Genomic DNA, 14,507 nt, shown 5'->3' on the forward strand with positions numbered 1-14,507 from the left:
TAACATTCACTTAAGAACATCATTTTTGTATTGTTTTGCCACTATTACAGAGGGGTAATTAACTTTTATTTTCATCCATGTAAAAGAGTTATTTTCGATGAGTAAGATATGTTTGCATGTGTAATTTTTTATGCTCTAATAGTATTAATCCAAATCTACTGGGTGTTGCTTTACAGTGTCTGAGCTCTTTTGCATACATTATTTAATTTAGTCTCATGGGGGGCGCCTGGGTGGCGCAGTCGGTTAAGCGTCCGACTTCAGCCAGGTCACGATCTCGAGGTCTGGGAGTTCGAGCCCCGCGTCAGGCTCTGGGCTGATGGCTCGGAGCCTGGAGCCTGTTTCCGATTCTGTGTCTGCCTCTCTCTCTGCCCCTCCCCCGTTCATGCTCTGTCTCTCTCTGTCCCAAAAATAAATAAACGTTGAAAAAAAAAAATTTAATTTAGTCTCATGGTAATGCACACATTTGGTAAGTAATATCCATTTTATACAATTTTGCATTTTATGGGAACAGAGAGGTGAAAAAGTGTGTTTCAGAACGTATGCTTCTTCATTCAGGACTCTCCTTTCCTCATCCTAGCCACTACTCATTTATGCAGAGGCAGCACCCTACATATTTGTCACATGTGTGTCCACTACCCACTCTTGTACCATGGCAGGCAGATCAATTATGGCTCCTTTTTCCTTGAGTACCACTGCATCCTCAAAACCCTAACGTAGCATTCTGGAGAGCCAATACCAATTAGGCAGAGCTCCCCAGTCAAGTTAAAATCTATTTGCAATCCCTGCCCAGTAATGATTTCTCACCTTTGCTTGGTGTTTTCTCGTTTACAAATCGTTTTCATGTATATGGTTTTATTTGGTCATCAAGCCTCTGAGGTGAGGGTTATCCCTTCTTTACATGTGAGAAAATTGAAGCTTAGAGAGATTAAGTGATTTGGCCAAGATCACAAAATGAGGTGCAGGACATCTCCTCCCTACTGCCTTTCAACTACACTATATGAGAAAAGAGCAGTAGGTGTAAGAACTAAGGTCATGGATTCCAAGTCCTGCCCTAATCACATGCTAATTACAAACCAAACCACACCAAACCAAGAAAGGTTAATGCCTCCCGAGGTACTTCTCCCTGCTCCTGAAAGGAAAGTAGTAGACAGATTTTCTCTGGGATACTTTCCTGCTATCAATCTGTAATACATGAGTTCTAAATATAACTTTACTGCTAAGTTTCCCAATTACAGCATTTGTTTATTATTTACCATATGTTTATCATTGCCCCCCCTCAACTTCTAGAAAGTGAGAGAACAAATTAGTTTTAAGTTACTATTTTGCTACTACAGCTTATTAGCATGAATATACTAGTGCTACACAAATGGTCAGAAGATTTAATTTTCTGGGTTAGTTTTGCTTAATGCCAAGTTTTAAATATTCTCTGTGTTCCTCACTTTTCCTTTCCTGGAAAATAGATATTACATCCTAGAAATGAATCAAATGAATACTATAAAATGAAAATAATTTCAAAAAATGAGTACGACACTAAGATAAGATGTCATTGTAGCTTTATTAATCATAAACCCTGATCTGGTCTGTTAACATAAGTGGATGATTTAGAATGGATCTTTACCATGAAGTTGAACGAATATGTAGATGATCAGACAATTGTTTTCACAATCTTTGCTTTAGCAGTAATACCAATAAACATTAACATTTTTGAGTACTTGTATTTGCTATACACTGTGCTAATTGTAATTAAGCACTTTGCTTATTACAACATTGCCTTTGATCTTTTCAGCCACCTATAAAGTGTATTATTATCCTCACTTTTCAGATGAGGAAATTGAGTCTTAGATAAGCTAAGTCACTTTCTGGGCCTTATAGAAGGGGCAAAGTTTCAGGACCAGAGAAATATGTCTAACTCCAAATACTAGAATACATAGTTGACTGGTTATAGAAAATACTCTTAAAATACCTTAGGTGAGAATATTTAATTAAACACACACACAGACTTAGACATCAGATAGAGAACTGTGATGATCAGATGTTATTTTCCTCTGAAAGTTTTTCTTGAAGCTGCCCCCCCACCACCACCGTCTTTGCTGCATTGCCATAAAAGTGACACAAGAGTCATTGGTAAGAATCCACTATTTCTTTTTTTTTTTTAATCCATTATTTATTTTATTTTGACACACACACACACACAGCACACAGGGAAGGGGCAGAGAGAGAGAAAGAGATAGAATCCCAAGCAGGCTCTGCACTGTCAGAGCAGATCCCTACACAGGGCTCCATCTCACAGATCATGAGATCATGACCTGAGCTGAAATCAGGAGTCAGAGGCTTAAGCAACTGAGCCACCCAGGCACCCCAAGAATCCACTATTTCTAAGAGCTGGTAATTTAAAGAACAATTTTCTTTTAATTTTTAAGTTAATTTATTTTGAGAGAGAGAGAGAGAGAGAGCACAAGTAGGGGAGGGGAAGAGGGAGAGAGAGAAAGAGAAAGAGTCCCAAGCAGGCTTTGCACCATCAGCACGGAGCCCAATGTGGGCTCAAATCCACAAACTGTAGGATCATGACCTGAGCCAAAACCAAGAGTCAGATGCTCAACCAACTGAACCACCCAAGTGCTCTGATTTAAAGAACAATTTTAAATGGTAGTGGGTGGTGGGATATTAGTATACGATGATTTTTCAAAGGACATTCTGAGGGGACATATGGATGATAGTAAGAAAAGGACATTACTAAATGGGAGAGGGGAGGTAAGCTAAGCCTCTAAGTAGGAAAAGAAATGACAAGGGTTTTTATTGGTTAAGACATTTAATCTAGAGGACAGAAACTCAGTGTCCACTAGGGATTTTTTTTTAATGAACAAATTTACTGATTTCTTTTTTTAAAGCAGCTTACGTGAAAGACAAAAATGTTTCCTCAAAATTGATTTTCTCAAGTAACTCAGATACCACCTGCACTCACTTGCTTTGCGTATCAGCTCTCAGTCTTAGCTTCATCCACTCAAATCAACTTGTCTCTAGCACATTAAACATGGGCATGAGGCACTTTGCTCACAGCCCCTACATCTCAAAACCTGAAGGAGAAAAAAGGCCCCCTTTTGCAGGGATTGCATTTTAGAAGATTCTGATTGGCTGGCTTTTGTCATATGAGTCTTCCTGAACCAATTACTGTGCCTTAGGGGATGAGGTAATACGATTGGTCTACCTCAAGACTCATGCCCATTCCTACGGCCAGCCTTTGAGGAATGATGATCAGTTATCATGAGAACCAAAGGAAGAAGTATTGCCAAGAAGAGTAACTTGCCTTTTATGGCAAACCAAATAGTAAAGAAAAACTCAAGGATGATTAATCATTCATCTGGTTCTGTCCACCACATCTCAAGGCAGAATTTGACTATTATGGTCATTGAATATCTTTTATGTTTATAAAGGTACAAGTAAAAGTAAATTCTTCTCTTTGGGAAGGACAGATCTATTTTTAATAGACCACCAGGCCAAATGCATTTGTTATTGGTCTTACTTCAGCATTGGCAAAATGCAGACAAGAGACGGCAAAAAGCATCACTGATTACAATGAAGACTAGTATTTGCTTGGCAAATTTGATTAATGGTTAATTTAGAATCAAAATTTAAATGTCAGTTGTTTGAATTTCAGACCACATCTTTAATTGAGGAGGAGGAGGGTGTAGAATTGTTTAATAATCTGATGAAAAGGCTGTATATCAGTGACTTGTGTGGGAGTTGGTGACATTGCTTGAAAACTTGTTCTGTTACTCATATAACTGCTTGAATCCTTTTAAAAATGTAAATAATTATAGTTTAACTGACATTTTCTACCATTTACTCAAAATTGTTAATCATTCCTAAGAATGCCTTTCAGTTCCCACATTGAATATTTTTTCCTTTCTCCCCAGAAATTGCTAAGCTTCAGGTAATAAGACAGATTTTGATTATGTTGTGACAAACAGCACATATTCTAATAATGATGTTGTGTGCAGCCTTTTCTTAGAAAATATCTTTAAATGTTGATATACAAGTGACCTGTATATCCTGATATTTCAAGATTTAACTGGTCAGCTAGCTAGTTCCCTGATATTCTGAGCATCTCTTGAGTGCCATACAGGATTAGGTACTGTGGCATTCAAAAGCAAACAAGATGGTGGTGAACCCTGAAATAACCCCCCACTGTAGTTATTTCAGCAAAAGGCCTGGCAACATCAGTCATGATAACCTCTGTGCCCACCTTGTTACTGGCTCAGTTAAGCTGAAAGGTGCCATTGCAATGGCTTCCAGCATAGGAAAAGAAATCTTTGCTTAGGTGTCAGCTTTAATCCTAAATCTAAATCCACTGGTTTTCTTGGTGGTCTTAGAATAGATCACTTGTTTTCCTATGTCTCACTTTCCCTGTCCCTCCAATGGAACCAATCTTTATTCTGCTTATTTCCTCTACTTATTAGTAGAGGCAACAAATGAGATTATGGATACTCAAGTGTTTTGAAGTGTAAAGAATTAAACCAGTTGTGATTCTGCTCATGTACTTATAAGACGTAACCTTACTTATGGGGCGCCTGGGTGGCTCAGTCAGTTGAGCGTCCAACTTCAGCTCGAGTCATGATTTCACAGTTCGTGGGTTTGAGCCCTGCGTTGGGTTCTGTGCTGACAGGTCGGAGCCTGGAGCCTGCTTCTGATTCTGTGTCTCCCTCTCTCTTCTCTCTGCCCCTCCCCTGCTCACGCTGTCTCTCTCTGTCTCTCAAAAATAAATAAATGTAAAAAAAAAAAAATTAAAGAAAAAGACGTAGCCTTACTTAAAAATAGATTTGGAAACCTGGCTCACCAACTCCAAGTTTCCTTGCTTCTATGTGGTAATATCTTAGTCCATCGATTAGTGCCCCCTTTGAGTAACTGCGGTTCTGGCCAGGCCACCCAGGTGTCATCTGGTTACCTGAGTTTTACTGGCACATGTCATTTAGCCTGTTGTGTTGTATGGGCTAACCATCTCTGCATGCCTACCTCTCTGCTTTTACTGAGTCTTTTTTCCCTTAAGTATTTGGAAGACTATGAATTAGTCACCTTTTCTTACTGCCATTTTGTAAACTCAGTAAAACTGCATGTCAGAGAGTCAGAGATAAAAGGAAAGTTTTTTTAGAGAAAGGGCTTAGCCATTCTGATTTGAAAAATGTACATTCTGATATTATAGATTTTCTGTCCTTCTCTGATTTCAGTGATTCTGCTTTGCAGTCAGTGGTCTAATGGAAGTATTGTATACTCTTCTTTATAGGTAACTTGTTTCTTACTAATGCTTTTGGCCTAGAGTTTAGTAATGAATTGGTGCTCTAGGAAACTTGGGACATTTGGAATTCCAATTCAATTCAACTAATATTCACTAGTTGATTACAGAATGGGAGGGACGAAAGTGAAGCATATGTTCCCCTGCCATATGTATTCTTGTCCACAAGTAATTCTTGAATCTGGTAGCTGGAGAAGACACAAGTAATTGAATAATTCTAATATAGGAGAAACAAAATTTTAATATGTGAAATAATGTGTAGTTGCCGCGAAGCAAAAGAGAAACACATGTTGATTTGGTTGATGAGCAGAGACCACATATATTTTTCCAGGAGGGAAGATGGCTCTTTGCAAAAGGTAGCCGCTGAGATAAGCAGAAGGCAGAAGGGCATCCTGAGAGAGAGTGACCAAGCCTAGGCAGGGAGATTGAAAAACATAGAGCACATCAGGGGATCAGTGACTGTTTTTCCACTTTACCTTAAGCAACTCTACTTAGCAGGACAAACATTTCTTAAAATATAGTTTTGTTGGTAAGAGCAAATCACAAAAAAAGCTAAAAAAAAAACAGGTCTCAGCTTACAGCCGAGACAGGTAGGCATAGCCTTCCCATAGTGCCTTATCTTTGTATTTAAAGGTGATTTCAGAGAAAATAGATATGTATTATATGACAAAGTAATCAGAGTAATCAACCTCTCTGTTCTTTTGCAGAGCCTAGTTTGAAGAGTACTCCCCCAGAATATGGACTTACATGGAGAGAGGAGTAGGAAACTAAGACTAGATAATTTGAAGTCCTGCTTTGGAAGGACTTGACAACTATGTTGATGTATTTTACTTGATCCAGGTTGCAGTGGAGATCACAGAGGACTTGTGTGGGAAGGAGGAATGGGATCCAAAACTGCTCGTTAGACAAATTAATCTGGCAGTGGTGTGTGGGTTGACCTGGAAAGTTGGCAAAATGGCAGGATGTTCTTAGGCCAATGACAGGTAATGGTGAGATGGGCATAGAAGCAAGAAATCCTGTGGAATTCTAATCCACAGGATTTGGATACTGACTGGATATATCTTCCCCAGCAATACAGCCCCCAACATTTCTAGAGACAATCCGAGATCTGGCAGAAGGCCTTGTAGGAAAGGGACATAAGTTTTAAGCTAAAAGAGGTATATCTCATTTTTTTCAGCCCAATTCTCACCTGAGGAAAAGTGGCTTTCTCTCTAGAATGGGGCATTGAACTTTGATAGGTATCTTTTTAACCAGCATGCAGTTTTCACATTGTGTCAAGTATTTTACATTTTACTTTGGCTGTCAAAGGTATCTGTGCTTTAAGGAATTAAAACTTACCAGATGAGCTTTGGATGTTGTATTTGAGTTCTTTATAAAATACGATTTTTATTTCTTTGATTTCTTTAAATGCCAAATTTTTAACAAGTAACTGAAAGAAGCACCCTTTAATCCCAATGAACAGTATTTTTTTTTCTGCCTCTCATAGTCCATTCAAACTATCGCAGAGAGATAGCCTTACAGGTTTGACTACGTAAAGAGGGCTGGACCACCGCTCATCACAATCGTACAAAGCTCTAATGTTTGTTCTGTGTGGTTTTGGTGTCATCTCTACCTTCCTTCCATCAAAATACTCCAATTAGCTTGTGCTTACTCTATAGTACCATTTTCATGCTAGCAAGAGCATGCAACTAAGTGTCAATTCCATTTCTTTGCGTTTCCTCTCTGTATTTCAAAACAGGTCACACACTCAATTGCCAACTGAGCAATATGGGCCTGTGTAAGAAGTAGGGATTGGTAAAGGCTGTGGCACAATGGAGACCCCCAGCCCTCTCCTAAATGGGCAGCCGCTACTCAGCTCTGCCAGTTGTTTCCCTCATGGAATGAGAGACTAGCGTGTTTCTCTCTTTTAATGCACTGTTTCTCCCGGTGTGATCTCCAGACCACCAGCAGCAGCACCTGGGAACTTGTTTCAAATGCACATTCTTAGTCTCCATCCCTGACCTTCTGAATCAGAAACCGGGTGTGGAACTCTGCATTCTGTATGGTAACAAGGCCCTTCTGGTGATTCTGAGCTCACTCAAGTTAAAGAACCATTAGTGGAGTGGATGCTGTGTTGCACTTCCCTGATTTCTCTTGAGGACTGATAACTGAGAGCTGTGTTTGAGTTTCAAGAAAATCCCAATATCTAGATGTTCATGTGATTTTTACTCTTTTTAAAGCCTGTGAAACCGTAAAAGACACGCATGCTTATGCAAGCTAAATCCATTCTGTGTGCCGTCACTTTGCAGCCTCTACTCAAGAGTCTGAATGTGCTAACTTTGAAAAGAATGCTGTTCTGTTGAAAAAAATATATGGATTCTTTCCTTAGTGTATGAAAGTTTGCTGACACCAGACCTAGACGATATTTCCCAAACTTTTTTTACTGATATTTTTCTGAGAGCAAAAGAGAGTCAGCATGTACCCCTGGGAATCTGGGAACATATCCTGAAGCAGTGAACCACAAGCACACGGTTTTGTTGAAGCCTTTCCTTATACATTTATGATTTGTATGGGTTTTATATCTATTCCATCATATACTTATATTTGGCTTATGCTCAAGACAATGTGTTAAATTGACCTCAAGTTAAATTCTTTAACTTTTGCCTACAAAATTTTAAAGAAAGTCTACACTCCAGAAAAGTGTCTAATTCACCCAGTAAGATAGAGGCAAGAAAACAAGAAGTAACCCATAAAAGGGAGGAGACTGCAAACTATACACAAGAGCAACATTTACAGGCTATATACTTGACTCGAAGATGTCCCTTTTTCCATCTTATTTCCCGTACCTCCACTCTCACATCTGAGTGACCAAAGCACATGTACCAAATAATCATTGAGCGAAAAGTCAGGAGGCTTATTTTTAGAAGTGCCTGCCCCCAGTTTGCATGAGATTTGGCACTAGGCCTTTTCTAACCCTTGCCTCACACGGTCACCATTTCATTTCTCCTAAATCACTTTTACAAAGATGGTGAAGAATTTTGACCTTAGGTACCAGCACCAATTGATTGGAAGCAACTGCCTAAAGCACTGTATGGAGAATGATTGTGAATTTGTGTGTGGCAGAGTCAGTTACTGTGTCAGCCATGGGTGGAGGAGTTAGCAGCTAGTGGTCCAGGTGACAGATACATGTCACCCCTGCTCTATTCAGCACCAGTTACTATTGAAAAACAATTTCTGAATTCTGGGAGGTCCTGCTTGATGCTGGAGACTTGTCTAAACCAAGTTCTCTGAGTCACAAAGCATCCATGTTAGGGGTCCTTTCAGCCACAGGCATGATTTCAGCAACCTACATAGTATAGTGCCACGGCCAGCATTGTAATCATTCAAAGCCCATTAGTCTATGTCGTAATTAATAGAGGTATAATATCTGTCCTATTGTGGCCCTTCAGATTTCAGCTTCTCTTAGACACCTCTCTTCTCCTTCTGTTTCACGAAATGCTGTTGACTGTATGACAGTCAAATATGACTTTATATTGATCTTCTAGTGTGTTAGTATAATTAGAGGTTTTATCCAGAGGCATCTTCTCTGAGAAGCCAGAAGTCTGTCAGCCACTCCCTCTTGGGAGATCTCACAAATCTTTCATATGACAACACACTCTTCTCTTAGGCTTTCCCACCACCTATTTATGATGTAAAATCACTAGTGCTGTTTAGTGCTTGACTTTTCTGGTACAATTCTTATTTTTTCTGGAATTACTTAGATTACTCCCAATTTATAACATCTCTCTTTTCCTAAGTTCATAGAAAGACAAAATACTTATCAATCCATTTATAAGCAAAAAACAACAAAAAAGCAAAACAAAACCAAAAAACACACAAAAACACATTCATTCTTAAAAGCTGACATCAACATGTTTAATGTTCAATTTTGCTCTTAGTTTAGGCAGGGAAACTGTTCTTTTTATTATTTCTATTTTTCAGATGAGACAACTAAGAAGTGGAAATTACTTTCTAGCTGATAAGCCCTGAAGCCAAGACTCAATCCATATATTTTGACAACAAATCCAGGGATCTTGGAACTGGGTTATGCTCTCTCCCTTCTTGCCCAGGAAAACTACTAATGGGTTCCAATCCCTGTCTTCAGTTCCATTGCTTAGCTGAGCTCAATGATTTTGTGAGTTGGTGTTTGCTAAATATTTGGCCAAGAAGTAAACCAGTGAATATATTCATATAACCCATTGTATCTATAGAATCACTTAAGATACATTTTTCATATCTACCTGCTTAGAATATCTCAGTTTAAATTCAACTTCACAACCCTGTACAAAAAGTAGAATTAAGTATTGATAAAACTATCTAAAAATAAGGAGACTCTCATACTGTTTAAATAATTTATTAAAGTGAAAGTGGTTACAACATAAGGACTAGAATCCAGATATCCTGAGTGTTAATTCTACTATCTTTTTTCTACAAAATACAACACAGCTTAATTGAAATAAATGTAGTATACTGTACTGTGTGTGTATGTGTGTGTGTGTTCATAAAAGTTCTAGTTCTATGGGTGCCTGGCTGGCTCAGTCAGTAGAGCGTACAACTCTTGAACTTGGGTTGTGAGTTCAAGACCCACATTGGATGTAGAGATTACTTAATTTTTTAAATTTAAATAAAAAGTTCAAATGTTCTGATTTTATCAATAACTACCTGTGTGATTCTTATCAAGCTACAGGGTATCTTTGGATCCCACTTTTGTCACTTGTCAAATTAAGATTTAGGGTTTGATGTTACACATATAGAGTTGTGGAATTTTAATGCTGAAAGATACTTAGAGAGCATCTAGTTGTACTCCCTCATTTACAGATAAGTAAATTTACAGATAAGGAAAACTGATCTTTTCTAGCTCTAAAATAAATTCAGAGAGGACCATATGGGTTCCTAACAGAATCAACTCTTGTGAATACTGTGACTACCCACTTACCAAATGTGTGGTTGTGATCCACGCATGTAGCTTCTCTAGATTTAAGTTTCCTGCTCTGTGAAATTCAAGGGGTCATGCTAAGTTTTCTTTCACATTTAAAACTTTGAGGATTAAGAAAGGCATCTTTGAAAACTGACATTTGTGCTACCCCTGGGACAGGACTCAGAATGTCATGAAGCATAACGTAAGTCTGGAAAGAAATTAGCATCAGGAACACGTTAAGAGCATCCATCCAAAGGACTCTGATCACAGGGTGAATTTGCTCAATGAATACTTAAATTTGAAAATTGCTTGATTGATGTCTTACTTGAAAACTAATAACCCAACATTCTTTGCTGTTGGCCCAAAAATATGGAAAAACGAACCAAGTAAGAGAGTAAAGTTTTGTTGTTCATTTCCTATAGATTTGGAGGCTACAAGCCAAAAACCATCACTAGGTCCTTCTTCCCTAATGGATATCACATTATAACTAGTCTCAGCATTTTTCAATTGAGCATCAGAAGCTTCACAATCTATTAAACATTGTATTCCAAGTATCTGTTTACTGAGTTGTTACAAATTGCCAATGGGACAGGAACTGTCTGTCATTTCCAGAGCAATTAGTGTGTGAAAACTTATCAAAAGAAATCTGTCAAGTTTGAATAAGTATAAATACTGCATAGAAGTCCCTAAGGAAATCAAACTGAGTGGGATACATTTTTCCTCATTGCAGCACATTAGAATTTATTTTGTTTTATTTACTTGGCTCTGTTTTTTAGCATGTTGATAGCATGTCATTTAACCCAATGGATTAATGTTTTGCTCTGATAAAAATAGACTTTGCTTTTTAGAGGAGAACTAGAGTGTCTCCTTGAGTGATACAGTAGTGGCTCCTTCCTTTCAAATTTGGAGAGCTCTTGTTTGCTTCCTGGAGGGAGCACTGGAATGGGAGTATGGCTAAAAGGACTCTTAGATACAAGTCTTCTTCGACTTAGGATGGGGTTACATCCCAATAAACCCATTGTAAGTAGCAATGCATTCACTTAGCCTAGCCTCCCATAAACTCTGAGAACCATCTGTAGTCTCCTTTGCCACTTTTTGACTCTGTGACCTTACCCTTTCAAGGCTTAAGATTTTTCATGTCTTTAAAACAAAGAAATAGAACAGGTGATCCAGTGGGTAATTTTTAGCTTTACTGCACATTTTACCTGCACTGATGCCTGCATTATCATTGTATTATACTTCTTATGCTCTTTCCCCCTTGTCCTGGAAAATAAAAATATACTGTTTACAAGAAGTGATATTTGCTATAAAAAAAAGAATTAATATCTTAGAGATGCCCCCTTTCAGGAGGCTCAGCATGATCTCACCAGTGCACCAACCAAGATTTTTTGAATGACATTTGTATTTTAGGACTCAACAGTATTTACAAAGGTCACATGTTCAACTGATGTTAGTTATGATCTTTAACACCATCCATTTAAGACCATTCTTGGAACTGCGGTATGTTCCTTTTTCTACACCATGGAAAATGGCCATAGTGTTATATTGTTATTATATTTTGGGAAGCTTATTATAATTTTAAATCAACATTTTGTTATTTTCTGTTGTTTAAACTCATTTAATGATCCTCCCAACACTGAAGTGATAGAGTTAATTATCTTCATGTTATACTTAACCTTTGTTGAATTGAAGTCATTACTATTTGTTCAGGGTTTCCCAACCTAGGTTTTGTGATCTATTAATAGATGTTTTAGAAAAATGGTATATATGTAGAGGAGGACGAGGAGATTTTATGATCAGTAGAAGAGATTTTATCATTTTATACAATAAGTTGGTATTCTTAAACTTATGCTCTAAGGAATTTGAGGAATCTTGGCATATTAAAAATCTCTTGCAAGCCTTGAAAGGATAAATTTGAAAATCTATTAAAATTTATTTAATCTAGGTCTTCTCAAAGCCATTTGATCATGTAACCCATCTAAATTTAGGAAAGGTGGGAGGAAGAGAACTTCTGTAAACAAGAAATTAACATTCCAAGGACCACAGTTCAGGAAATGCTGCAGTATATGCTTAAAGTTGTTTGTATCTTCTCCTAAAGCACTAAGTCACTTATGTCACAAAAGCAGTGAAACCAGAATAATTAGCGTATTTTTAAGTAGCCAAACAGCATGTTAATTGGGTATTTTTTTTGTTTTTACTTTTAAAATGGCTAACTTTTAATGATTTAGATGTGCTTATGATTCATAGTGCTTTCACATAAAAGAATCCTCACTACATACCTGCATCACATTTGTTATTATCCCTACTTGATAGGTTAAAAGTTGAAAGTGAGAATGTTTAAGTGTCATTCCTTATGTAATACAGGTTTAAATTTTGGTCTTTTTTTTTTTTAACTCCAATTAGAAACATGACAAATTAGATGTTCTTTTTTCTTTCTTTCTTTCCTTTTCTTTTTTTTTTTTTTTCTGATATCCATGGTCCATACAACTTTCTAATTGCCTTGTCCCACAGAATTCAGCGAGGTTGCTATCACTGGCCACTAGCAACAATCTTGAGAAATGTCTTTAGAAAAAGAAAATACTGGGGCGCCTGGGTGGCGCAGTCGGTTAAGCGTCCGACTTCAGCCAGGTCACGATCTCGCGGTCCGTGGGTTCGAGCCCCGCGTCGGGCTCTGTGCTGACTGCTCAGAGCCTGGAGCCTGTTTCCGATTCTGTGTCTCCCTCTCTCTCTGCCCCTCCCCCGTTCATGCTCTGTCTCTCTCTGTCCCAAAAATACATAAAAAAAAAAACGTTTAAAATAAAAAAAAGAAAAAGAAAATACAGTTTTGTATATTTGATTACAGCTTTCCTTGGAGGTGTGGGTTGATCAATGTTGTGCTGGTAAATTACTTTCTAACTTCTACCTTGTGATTTTGGAGATGCTAATTTATACTTAAATCTCTCATGTAGCTAATTAGGGCATAGACAGTGTTCTCCTCATTGTTCATATGAGAACATTGATATGCTCAGAGATCTCTTGGTTTGCCCAAAACTCACACACAAATTGAGTGATCAGTACATAGTGCTGTGCTGTTTGCTCTGCTGTTTGTTAAAATCTCCTGTTTTTCATGGGTAAACAGCCATACCAATTGAACTTCCCCATGATCTCTTATAGGGGCTTTCCTCCCCCAGATTTTAGTTTCTTCAGGAAGTGACTAGCTTGCTGGGAAGCACTTGCTTATTTATACTGAGTATCCTCTTGACATCAGCATGGGGTTACTTATAATTACAGGCACATGTGTAAATAAAATGATTAACTATTCTCATATAAACATAATTATATCCCTCTAAAATAATACAGGAGGAAATGTTATAATCCAGTGATAAAGGGAAAGCAATCTGCATGACCCCTCCTTTGTATGTAAACAGTGGATTATAAAAGCAGAATATGTTTCCTGTTGCACATTTGGTTATTGAGGTCAATCACGCTTGGGACTCATCTAAGTATTAAACAACAAAAATGCCTTTATAGCAATTAGTGTTCTCTTTACAAAGCTGAAGCCTTTCTCCCATTTTCCAAGGACACTGCATACCTTTAAACTTCTGCCTAGAATTCTATTAAAGAAAGATATATAAGAATTCAGCCAGCTGGTTCTGAAACCAGAATCTTCTTTTGCATCTAGTTTTCCCCCTCCCCTACCAATGTAGTTTTTAAAGATAAAGTGGGGGCACATTAATCATTGCCAGTGCCTAGTATATCACTTCTCCAGCTTTGGACACATCTGGAGATCACACTTTAAAGGGAGGAACCATGGAATGCCTCGAGCTGAAGACATTTGATTTCCTTGGAGCACAGTGGTTCACTGCAGCAATTCATGCCAGCTCACTGTCAGTGAGGGTTCTTCTCAGAAATTGAAAGCATGGGATCACATATTCATTCGCAAAACATTTACCTAATTCTTAAGAAAAATTAGAACTTTGTAACAGATGTTTTCACATCTGGCTGCCCATTACACAAATCCCACTGGCATTCTGGGATGAATAAGTATTGGCAAAAAAAAAAAAAAAAAAAAAAAACGTTGCTCTTGGACTGCTGTTTCATATGCATTCCCTTATAAATATAATAAATTTTTCAGCCAATATTTTTAGGTACACATTTACATTTGGGACCAGCCTTCCGGCCAGTCAGCATGTGTTTAGCAAGTATTTGCTGCAATATTAAACAACCATCTCACTCAAATAATGGAAAAATAGTTCAACTATGCAAGAAAAGAGTAAGAATGTGTGTTGATAGTAAGAAGTTTTG

General features: G+C 37.8%; 1 protein-coding gene across 1 annotated transcript in view; it reads left to right on the plus strand.

Annotated features, from left to right (window-relative positions):
• CNTN4 (contactin 4) overlaps positions 1-14,507 on the plus strand; it is a 309,731-nt gene that overhangs the window by 115,455 nt on the left and 179,769 nt on the right. The window lies entirely within an intron of this gene.

Source organism: Lynx rufus, unplaced genomic scaffold (genome assembly GCF_022079265.1).
Source record: "Lynx rufus isolate CCGP_SWC_20201006 ecotype Redwood Valley unplaced genomic scaffold, mLynRuf1.p SCAF_4, whole genome shotgun sequence".
NCBI lineage: Eukaryota > Metazoa > Chordata > Mammalia > Carnivora > Felidae > Lynx > Lynx rufus.